General features: G+C 37.7%; 1 protein-coding gene across 4 annotated transcripts in view; it reads right to left on the reverse strand.

Moving 5' to 3' along the window:
* The window catches only part of LOC106883388 (steroid hormone receptor ERR1), a 234315-nt gene that overhangs the window by 146606 nt on the left and 74751 nt on the right, over nucleotides 1–12958 (reverse strand). The window lies entirely within an intron of this gene.

Genomic DNA, 12958 nt, shown 5'->3' on the forward strand with positions numbered 1-12958 from the left:
TGAGGGGGTCTAGTCTTGCAAGATACTTGGTAACCTTGCTGGTGCCAAGTAAAAAAGTACCCAATACTCTCAGGTGTTATGCATCTAAAACAATCTTCCCAACTGGTTGTTGTTGTTGGCACTCCATCGCTTACGACGTCGAGGGTTCCAGTTGATCCAAATAACGGAACAGCCTGCTCGTGAAATTAACGTGCAAGTGGTTGAGCACTCCACAGACACATGTACCCTTAACGTAGTTCTTGGGGATATTCAGTGTGGCACAGAGTGTGACAAGGCTGACCCTTTGAATTACAGGCACAACAGAAACAGGAAGTAAGAGTGAGAGACAGTCGTGGTGAAAGAGTACAGCAGGGTTCGCCACCATCCCCTGCCAGTGGAGCTTTAGGTATTTTGCTCAATAAACACTCACAACACCCGGTCTGGGAATCAAAACCGCGATCCTATGACCGCGAGTCTGCTGCCCTAACCACTGGGCCATTGCGCCTCCACCCTCACTGGAGTAATCGTGTATCTCATCTACTTCAAGACACCTATTCCTGTCCCTCTATTCATAATCGAACCCGTGATCACCTGACACAAAACCACTTCCATTCATTCAATCAAGGGATTGTGTCTTACATAAGTTGTTTGGTGACCTCACTGCTGTTGGCGCCACATATAATATATAAAAGCACCCAGTCCACTCTATAAAGTGGTCAACGTTAGGAAGGGCATCCAGCTGCAGAAAACCATGCCAAAACAGACAACAGACCTTGGCACAGTTCTCTGGCTTACCAGTTCCAATTAAACTCTCAAACCCATACCAGCATGGAAAATAGACATTAAATGATGATGATGTCAGTAGAACATCATAAAAGTAAACTGATATATCTGTAGCTTATAGAAGAAATGGGTGAACAAGCTCGAAGAGTAGCTTAGCATTTCTCAACTATTTTTAGTTCTATGAAAGCCTTAAAATCCATTCCATATATCAAGAAACCATCCATTCATCCCACTTCTCTCCCCACTATTCCTGGGAGGCTCATGGGAGAAGAGTCCTCAGGTACCTCATCCATAGGGTCCTATCAAAAGCAATCATCATTAGACTTTCTGGCTGGATCCCCAAGTGTGACCAACTTAAGACTAAAGATATTATACAACAATTTCGTTTTTGGTCTACCTCCTAGTCTCCTGCTGGTTGGCTCAATTTGAAGAATTTGTCTTGTGATTCTTTCTCTGATATTCTAATCAAAAGTCCATAATACCATTACTGACTTTTGATTAGAAGGTTTGTGACCTCTCGATGTGGAGAAAGAGACTCAATATTGAGGAACTCCCTGATCTCCAACCTACACACCATATCAAGTAATGTTAATCCACAGATCTTTCAGTCCCTTGTATTCTCAATCATACTCTTTTAGTCATTAACCCCTTAGTGTCCAGATTATTCTGTCAAATGTAATCCTTATTTATTCACATTGTTTTGAATTAATTATGCATTATCTCATAAATTTGAGATTGCAATGGTGTGCTTATTTTTAGAATGACATTGTAGGGTAGGTGTGAGAGGCTGGATCTGATCAGTTTGAACATAAAACAGGTAGAATATTTGGGCCTGATATGGCCAGATTAAATGCAAAAGGATTAAACATCATTCATGACCATAGGTGAGGAGAGGCACAAAAACAGAGTTGAAGATAACAAGTTTGGCTTTTTTACCAACCTCTTCTCTTCTGAGGATCAAATACTGGAATGGCACACTACTGTACCAGTAATTACAATTCCAGATCCAATTTTGCTTCCTGCCCTCCATCACTCATTAATATGGCCCCAAGATACTTAAACTTTTCCACTTGTTTATTTTTTTTTCTCTTTGATAAAGTTAAATTTCACAATAGGCGCTGGAGTGGCTGTGTGGTAAGTAGCTTCCTTACCAACTACATGGTTCCGGCTTCAGTCCCACTGTGTGGCACCTTGGGCAAGTGTCTTCTACTATAGCCTCGGGCCGACCAAAGCCTTGTGAGTGGATTTGGTAGACAGAAACTGAAAGAAGCCTGTCGTATATATGTATATATATATATATATGTGTGTGTATATGTTTGTGTGTCTGTGTTTGTTCTCCCAACATCGCATGACAACTGATGCTGGTGTATTTACGTCCCCGTAACTTAGCGGTTCGGCAAAAGAGACCGATAGAATAAGAACTAGGCTTATAAAGAATAAGTCCTGGGGTCGATTTGTTTTCGACTGGGGGCGGTGCTCCAGCATGGCCACAGTCAAATGACTGAAACAAGTAAAAGTGTAAAAGAGTAAGAGTTTAACCCTTTAGCATTTAGATTACTCCGTGAAATGTAATCTTTATATCTTCACATTATTTTGAATAACTCATGCATTGTCTCATAGCTTTGGGATTTCTATGATGTGATAGTTTAATTTTAGAAATGACATTGTAATTAAAAGGTGTGAAAGGCTGGATCAGGTTAGTTCGAATGTAAAACAAATAGAATATTTTCAGCTAGATATGATTGATTTGAATACTACATGGTTAAATGAATCATAAAACTGTTTTGTACAGTTTGGCACTATTAAACTAATCAGATGAAACAAAGACAGTTTCAGAAATTTTGTCATCACCGAGATTTTAAGATTAAATTCCCCGGCAGTTCTATATGAAGAAGTTACTTTATTCCCATAGTTTCTTTACTTCTTGCAAATGCAAACACTTCCCTACCAGAAAAGATATACTGTGCTATCTTTTATCTTTTATTTATTTTAGTCATTGGATTATGGCCTAGCTGGAGCTCCACCATGAAGGGTTTTAGTCTTACAAATCAACCCCAGTACTTTTTTTTTATTATTTTAAGCCTAGTACTTATTCTATCAGTTTCTTTTATATTGTATCAGTTTTTTTTGCTGAACTGCTAAGCTACAGGGACATAAACACACCAACACAGTTGTCAAGCAAAGGTAGGAGATAAACAAACACACACACACATATACAACAGGCTTCTTTCAGTTTCCATCTACCAAATCCATTCACAAGGCTTTGGTCAGCTCAATGCTACAGTAGAAGACACTAGATGAAGTGCCATACGGTGAGACTGAACCCAGAACCATGGGCTGGAAAGCAAGCTTCTTACCACACAGCCATGCTTGGGTTTAATTGAAACAACCTAAGATTTTAAAAGCATTCGTATCAAGTTTTCAATTACATCGTAATATGACACAGTGACATTTTAAAAGCATACAATAACAGAATTATTGATGTTGTAATACTGGGAAGAAATGTGTAAGTGTGTGCTTGTGTATATGTGTGTGTTGGTGGGAGGGTGGGCGGAGGGCAAACTTGAGAGGGTTTTATAATTTCAATAAATGCTGTCGAAATCTCTCAAATTATTTGGTGATCTACATTTAATTTCCAATAGGGACTTCTTATTTGATTTTATTTACTTATGAATTTCTGACAAACTTTCAAGTAAACAAATATTTATTCAATTTATGATCATATAAAAAAACATGAAGGAGATATAGCCGTGAAGAAAGAAGTATTACCATGTAAGTGACCCACTGCAATACACCTATTTCTGTCCCTTTTATACATTCTGTAAAGTGGCATCGGGAAGGGTAGGCAGCAGTCATATAAACATTGCCAGGGCAGACACAGGAGCTTGGCACAGTCTTCTGACTTGCCAGCTCCTGTCAAACCTTCCAACCCATACCAGCATAAAAATCAAACATTAAATCGTGATGGTGACAATCCAATAAGTTGCAAATATATACATGCTTAATCTGTACAAACATATACACAGATACATGCACATACACGTGTGCGTGTGTGTATATATATATATATGTGTGTGTGTGAGCGTGCATGTATACACACACACGTGTGTGTGTGTATGTGCATGTATCTGTGTGTGTATATATATATAGATATATATATATATATATATAGGCATGTGTGTGTGCATGTATACACACATACATATATATAAATCATTTACTTATACCAGTCATTGACTGCAGCCATACTGGAGCACTGCCTTGAAGCATTTTAGTCGAATGAACTGGCCCCAGTACATTTTTTCTTAGAGTCTGATACTTATCCTGTTGGTCTCTTTTGCTGAACTGCTAAGTTACAGGGATGTAAACAGACTAACACCATCTATCAAGTGATGGTGAGAGATAAACACACATACACACATATATATACCTTTGATGGGCTTCTTTTCAGTTTCCATCAACCAAATCCATTTACAAGGCTTTCGTAAACCTGTGGCTTCAGAAGACACTTGCCCAAGGTACCCTGTAGTAAGATTGAACCCAAAACCATGTGGTCGAGAAACAAATTTCTTACCATACAGTCAGGCTTGTGTGTGTGTGTGTGTGCATGCATACAAATACACACCGCACACACAACATATATTCCTGTGTGTAAAAAAAAAGACTAGTTTTCTTATGCATATACAACCAACTAAAAATACTAACATTATTATTATTAGATGTAGTTGTATCATTATTATTATTATTATTATTATTATTATTATTATTATTATTATTATTATTATTATTATTAGGGCAGCAAGCTGGCAGACCCGTCAGCACAACAGACAAAATGCTTTGTGACATATCATCCATCTTTATCTTCTATGTTCAAATTCTGCCAAGACTGACTTTGCCTTCTATCCCTTGGGGACAATAAAATTAGTACCAGTTGAGCATCAGTGTAATCAACTAGCCCCTCTGCTAAGATGTCAAGCCTTGTGCTTATATTAGAAAACACCATTATTATTATTATTATTATTATTATTATTATTATTATTATTATTATTTCGTTGTTGTTGTTGCTGTTGTTAGTGTTGTAGTAATGTTAAACAAAATGTTAAACAAAACCCCATCCTCACCAAAACCCAAACTAAGAATCAATGTTCTCATTAACTAAGAACAACAATCTAGAATTTCTGAGAAACTTTATTTCAGAACAAAGAAAGAAAACAAAAAATAAAAAACAAAGGTAAAGAAAATACAATGTTTTAAAAAAGAAAAGATAAGAAAGAAAGAAAAAAACAGTTGTAATAGCAAAAGCAAAAATGAAAGCCAAACTACAGCATCCTTCTAAATATGCTTCCCTGTTGCCTCTTTTAACTCAACACTGGATTTATATTTAGGCATCGTGATTAACCAAGTGCGAAAAGCTTCTATTAGTAATAAAGAATCTTTTTTTTAAAGTTATGTACTGCAGCTCCGACTCCGCACAAAACACATCATCATCATCATCATCATTATTCGACATCCTCTTTCCATGCTGGCATGGGTTGGATGATTTGACAGGAACTGGCAAGTCAGAAGACTGTGCCAAGTAATACTGTCTGCTTTGGCACTGTTTCTACAGGTGGATGCCCTTCCGAACAATAACCATTTTAAAGAGTACTGAATGCTTTCTACATGGCACCAGCATTAATGAGGTCATCAAGTAACCTAAAAGACAAGAACCCTCAACTGAGTGAGAAGTACTGAGAGAGGTGGTTTTGTGCCACATGAGGAAAGGTTAGTTTATGAATCAAGGAACAGAAATAAATATATATATATATACATATATATATATATATATATATATATATATAGAGAGAGAGAGAGAGAGAGAGAGAGGGGGGGGAGAGAGAGAGAGAGAGAGAGAGAGAGAGAAATATTTTATATTTTAATAATTACAAATATTTCATATGTTATATATGTAGGACATAATATGTCATATGTGTTTGTATATTGTTTTAATTGTCCTTTTAGTAAATAAACAAGTAAATTGACATAATATAATGTCCATAAGTTGATGAATAGCACCTATTAATCCCTTCCATTTTCTTATTGCTCTATAAATTAATGGTAAAATAACTCTTTACCCTCATCTATTTATTGCACTTGGTAATGTAATTGCCATGCAATGAAAAAACACTTGTGTAATAATAATTGGGTATTCTTCCAGTAGTATATTGGATAGATATTATCGCTTAGTTGGTTGGATTCACAACCCCTAACTTTCTTGGAGATATATATATATATATATATATATATATATATATATATATATATATATATATATATATATATATATCTGATATATGTGTGTTTGTGTGTGTGTATAAATATATATCTTTTACTTGCTTTAGTCTTTGCACTGCAGCTATGCTGGAGCACCGCCTTGTAGTGTTTTAAGTCTGGTACTTATTCTATCAATCACATTTACTGAACGACTAAGTTATGGGGATGTAAACACACCAACATCAGTTGTCAAGTGTTGGTGGGAGGGACAAAGACACACATACACACATATAAATATACAATGGGCTTCTTTCAGTTTCCCCTCTACCAAATCCACTCACAAGGGTTTGGTTGGCTTGAGTTCATAGTAGAAGACTGTTGTGGTAATAGACATTATCACCCCAGTGTGATTAAAAGGTGGACTCGTTGAACTCTTGTAAAGAGTAACATGACTCATTAAGACAAGAGGAAGACGTTGGAGTCACATGTTTGTAGTCAGAAATTACGTTTGTGAATACATTGCTTTATCCACCTCTTCGTTAAAATCTTATATCCACAACCTAGGATACAAGATGCCAAGCAGTTGGACTGAACCCAGACCCATGTGGTTAGGAAGCAAACTTCTTACCACATAGTCAAGTCTATGCCTATATATATAATCTGATCATCATTTAACATCCTCTTTCTGTACTGGCATGGGTTGGACAGTTTGACAAAAACTGGCAAGCCAAAGAACTGCACAAGGCTTCATTCTCAGCTTTGGCATGGTTGCTACAGCTGGATACCCTTCCCAATGCCAACCAGTTCAGAACGTGCACACAGGGTGCTTTTTACATGGTACAAGTACTGATGCTTATTATGTGGTACCAGTACCAGTGGGGATATTAAGTAATTTGCAACACAAAGACCCCATATCTTTTATCCCTTGTTTCAGACAAGGGAAATTGGGGCACTGCTTTGAGGAATTCTTAGTTGAATGAATCAATCTCAGTATTTACTTTTTTAAAGCCTGGTTCTTATTCAGTTTTGCTGAACTGCTAAGTTATGGAACATAAACAAACCAACACCAGTAGTCACGTGGTGATGAGGCAAATGCAAAGACAGACAGACAGACAAACACACACACACACATATACTCTTTTACTCTTTTACTCTTTTATTTGTTTCAGTCATTTGACTGCGGCCATGCTGGAGCACCGCTTTTAGTCGAGCAAATCAACCCCAGGACTTCTTCTTTGGAAGCCTAGTACTTATTCTATCGGTCTCTTTTGCCGAACCGCTAAGTTACGGGAACGTAAACACACCAGCACCGGTTGTCAAGCGATGTTGGGGGGACAAACACACACATATATATATATATATACATATATATGATGGGCTTCTTTCAGTTTCCATCTACCAAATCCCCTCACAAGGCTTTGGTCGGCCCGAGGCTATAGTAGAAGACACTTGCCCAAGGTGCCACGCAGTGGGACTGAACCCGGAACCATGTGGTTGGTAAGCAAGCTACTTACCACACAGCCACTCCTGCGCCTATGAGTGCATATATATATATGTACATATATATATATATATATATATATATATATATATATATATATATATATATATATATATATATACAATAGGCATCTTTCAGTTTTTGTCTACCAAACCCACTGACAAGGCTTTGGTTAACCAGAGGCAACAGTAAAAAGTGCAATGCAGTGGGACTGAACCCAGAACCATGTGGTTGGAAAGCAAACTTCTTACCACACAGCCATACCTGTGCCAACATACACACACCATATCTATCTATCTATTTATCTATATCTATATATATATATATATATATATATATATGCACACATATTATGTGCGTGTGTGCACGCGCACACACAGTATTAAATTCTAGCAGAAAGGTCAAAAGTCAAGAACCTCTTACTGATATATTATTATGCACCTGGGTAAAATGACAGTGTTTGAAAGTTTTAAATTTACCTGTAAAACACTGTTTCCTTTCATTTACCTGGCTATCATATTACTTCATCAATGAAAATAAATATGATCAGGTGCTTACAGCTGACACCTTGTTTATTTCTTAATTGTATTATGAGGTCAACAACATATACACCGCCGCACGTGAGTGACTTTGAGTGATGGAAGAAAAGCACAAAATTCATTGGGTAAACCATTCCATAGGGTGTGTGTATAAATATACACACACATATATATATGTAAATACATAATATATATATATAAAGGTGCAGATGTGGCTGTGTGGTAAGAAGTTTGTTTCCCAACCACATAGTATTCCAAGTTCAATACCAGATGTCATGTACCTTCTACTATAGCCAGGCCATACATACACAAGCATATATACCATGCATGTTTATCTATATACATGCATATATATATATGCATGTATATAGATAGATATTTGTGTGTGTGTGTGTGTGTGTGTGTGTGTGTGTGTGTGTGTGTGTGTGTGTGTGTGTGTGTGTGTGTGTGTGTGTGTGTGTGTGTGTGTGTGTGTGTGTGTGTGTGTGTGTGTGTGTGTGTGTGTGTGTGTGTGTGTGTGTGTGTCTTAGTGTTTGTTGTCTTCCACCACTGCTTGACAACTGGTGCCAGTTTGCTTACGTCCCCCATAACTTATTGATAGAATACCAGGATTAAACAAAATAAAAAGACTACTAGGGTTTATTCATTTGACTAATCCCTTCGAGGTGATACCTATATGGCCGTAGTCTAATGATTGAAACAAGTATAAAATTTTTTTAAATGTATGTCGGCATACATACACTTTGGTCTCTTATATGGAAGTATATATTTATCTAAATCTTGTACGACTCTATTCTTTTATTCTTTCCTTCTTTCTATCAGCCCTTTCAGGCTTACTTCGTTTATTTGTTCCCCCTCTCTCACATTTCCTTGCCTTCTCTTCATGCTCATTTTCCCTTCTCTTTTCACTTCACTGTGTCCCTGTCATTTTCCCTCATCTCTCATTTCTTCTGTCCCTCTGCCTCTACCTCTCTCTTCTCTCCCTACGTGACCGGTGTTTGGCCAAGCCTGACCTTTCTTTCTTGGTTCAGCTACCGTCTGTGCACCATCCTATATTCCTCCCTGTACCTGTGAATCCCTGCCATAAGGCTTTACTTCCACACACGCCAGCTTAATTTAATTTGTCCTTAGTCGAAAGACACCTGTTGTTTGCATTTGTGTAACATTCTCCATTTTGTTTCCATCCTTGTTTTCGTATACATTCACTGCTTTCTTCCAAGGAATCTAATGCTCTTAGCTTAGTTTTTCCCTGGGGCTGGCCAGATCGGAGCAATCTTGAGTATAAGCAGCCGAAATTGCAAAGATGATCTGGAACTCGACTGAAGAAAGAAAACTCCGACTGACCCATTCTTGTTTTCTTTGTATTGTCTATCTGGATGTTTTGTTGTCCCTTTTTTGTATCACCTAACTGTCTGAATGTTTCGCGTTCTTGTCTCATTTTTGTATTTTTTATGTATATACACACACACACACACATATATAAACACATAAACATACACACACATATACACATGTTTTTTATCTTTTTTCTGTTTCAGTCATTGGATTATGGCCATGCTGGGGCATCACCTTGAAAGGTTTCATTTGAATGAATCAACTCCAGTACTTATTTAAAACCTGGTACTTATTCCATTTGGTACCTTTCACCAGCCCATAAAGTTACAGACACATAAACAAACCAACACCGGTTGCTAAGCACTGGAAGGGAACAAACACAAGTCAAAAGCATACATATACACGTTTATGTGTGTGTGTGTGTGTGTGTGTGTGTGTGTGTGTGTGTGTGTGTGTGTGTGTGTGTGTGTGTGTAAGATGAGCTTCTTTCAGTTTCTTATTTCTTTATTGCCCACAGGAGGCTACACACAGAGGGGACAAACAAGGACAGACAAAGGGATTAAGTTGATTACATCGACCCCAGTGCGTAACTGGTACTTATTTAATAAACCCCGAAAGGATGAAAGGCAAAGTTGACCTCGGCAGAATTTGAACTCAGAACGTAAAGACAAACGAACTACCGCTAAGCATTTTGCCTGGCGTGCTAACGTTTCTGCCAGCTCACCACCTTTCAGTTTCTGTCAACCAAATCCTCTCACAAGGCTCAGGACTATAGGAGATGCCACATAAAGTGCCATGTGGTGGGAATGAACCTGGAACTGTGTGGTTGGAAAGCAAATTTTGTACCACACAGCAACACCTTCACCTATATATATAAACATATACATAAGGTCATGAAGGAAGCAGAAAACAAAGGTTTTATTCTTTCTTTTTTTTAATTTTTCAATATGTATTTCACAAAATAATTTAAGTTTACAATCCCCAGCACTGTTTTGATAGCTTGTTCAATGAATTGTAGCACAGAATGGATGCTATTCTATAGAACCAATCAATTTTATTTATGCATTGTTGATGAACAAAGGAAAATAAATGAATCTGAAAAAGAAAATGCCTAAAAATTGAAGAACTGAAAGTTAACATAGAATATAGAATGAAAAAAATTTAGTAATGTTTAAAATTCTAAGAGAAATGAGCAAAAGATGAGATGGAAAACGTCTTTTCTTTCTTTTTTTTTACCTTTTCTTTTGGAGCAAATTACAAAACACACTCACACACACACTTTCTGTTACCTAGGTGATCAAGATAGCAGTGGAAGAGGAAGTTCTGAATGGATAGTTGCTAGAATAAGAACAGGCTGGTCAAAGGTCAGAGTGTTACTACCTATGTTGGTAACTAACGGCCTTTCCCTCAGAGTGAAGGGTAGATTGTTTGATGCCTGTATACAGACAGCTACGCTACATGGCAGTGAAACATAGGATATCACTACAGAAAACTCATGAAGGTTTGAAGGAAATGAAGCCAGCATGCACTGAAAGGATGGGTAATGTTTGTGTGCACATACGGCAGAGTGTAAATGATTCAAGATGAAAACTGGATATAAGAAGGCATCAGAGGTTGTGTGCAAGAAAGTAGACTGCAGTGGTATAGTCATTTGATGCGTATGGATGAGGACAGCTGCTGAAAAATGTACTGATTTCTAATTGTGGAAGGAACCTGTGGAAGGGGTAGACCCAGGAAGACATGGGACGAAGTGGTGAGAAAGGATCTTCCGATGCTTGGCCTCACTGAGAAGATAACAAGGGACTGAGACTTGTGGGAATTTGCTGTACTTAAGAAGAGACGTCAAGTAAAGTCATGCCCATCCATACATACAGGCATGTCCTTTATGGCCATGCCACCCACTCCCTCTACAAATGGAGAGGTCTTTGACTTGACTTGCAGATGCCAGTGCCACGTAAAATACACTCATACCGGTGCCACACACAATGCACCCATGCGAATGCCACATAAAATGCACCTGTCCAGTCGTAAAAGTGATTAGCATTAGGAAGGGCATTCAGCCATAGAAACCAAACCAAAACAGACAACTGGAACCTGGACAGCTCAATGGCTGGTCAGCTCCAGTCAAAACATCCAATCCATGCCAGCATGGAAAACAGACATTCTATGATGATGATGATGAAGATAATGATATATAAGTGTATGTATGTACTACTTTTGAATCTTTGAAGAATTACAGACAGGAAATCCCATACATGTTTTCTACATGTTACATGTATATACCTTGTAACTCCTATCCTGTCATGAAACATATGTAACACAGATTTGAAAAAATACCAAATTTTCCAGTCTTTGTTTTAATATATACTTACTTTGCAAATATAACTCACCAGAATTTTCAACTAGTATATATGTCTCATTTAAAATAAAACACTATACATACATTCGATTGCTGGAACATGCTGATGTGCTTCATGGTAACATAGTTTGCATTATAACCCTTCTATACACTATGTATGTGTATGTATGTGTGTGTGTGTGTGTGTGTGTGTGTGTGTGTGTGTGAGTGTATGTATGTATGTGTGCATGTATGTATATGTATGTATGTATGTATGTATGTATGTGTGTGTGTATGAATGTATGTGTATGTGTGTATGTATGTGTGTAAGTATGTATGTATGTATGTATGTATGTATGTATGTGCGTATGTATGTGTGTATGTATGTATGTATTATGTATGTGTGTGTATGTATATATATTATCATGAAAGAAGAGCATAACAGAAATAAAACACAAACAATTTGACAGACATTCTTTTATTCTTTTCTCTTTTATCTTTTACATATTTCAGCTATTTGACTGTGACTATGTTAGGCACTACCTTCGAGGGTTATATTCAAACAAATCAACCCCAGTACATATTCCCTTTTGCTGAAACGCTAAGTTACAGGGTTGCAAAGAACTGAGTGCCAGTTGTTAAGCGATGATAGGGAACAAACATATGCAAAAAGACACACACACAATGGGCTTCTTTCACTTTCCATCTTCACAAAGCCTTGGTTGGCCCAGAGCTATAGTAGAACACATTTACCCAAGGTGGCATACAGTAGGACCGAACTGGGAACGATAACGTTGGGAAGCAAGCTTCTTACCACACAACCACATTTGCATCTATATATATATACTCTTTACTCTTTTACTTGTTTCAGTCATTTGACTGTGGCCATGCTTGAGCACCGCCTTTAGTTGAGCAAATCAACCCCAGGACTTATTCTTTGTAAGCCTAGTACTTATTCTATCGGTCTCTCTTGCCGAACCGCTAAGTTATGGAGACGTAAACACACCAGCATTGGTTGTCAAGCGATTTTGCGGAGACAAACACATACACACAAGCATATACACACAAGCATATACACACACACATACATATATATATATATACAACGGGCTCCACTCACAAGGCTTTGGTCGGCCCGAGGCTATAGTAGAAGACACTTGCCCAAGGTGCCACGCAGTGGGACTGAACCCGGAACCATGTGGTTGGTAAGCAAGCTACTTACCACACAGC

This window comes from Octopus bimaculoides, chromosome Z, assembly GCF_046866305.1.
Source record: "Octopus bimaculoides isolate indiv1 chromosome Z, ASM4686630v1, whole genome shotgun sequence".
Classification (NCBI taxonomy): Eukaryota; Metazoa; Mollusca; class Cephalopoda; order Octopoda; family Octopodidae; genus Octopus; species Octopus bimaculoides.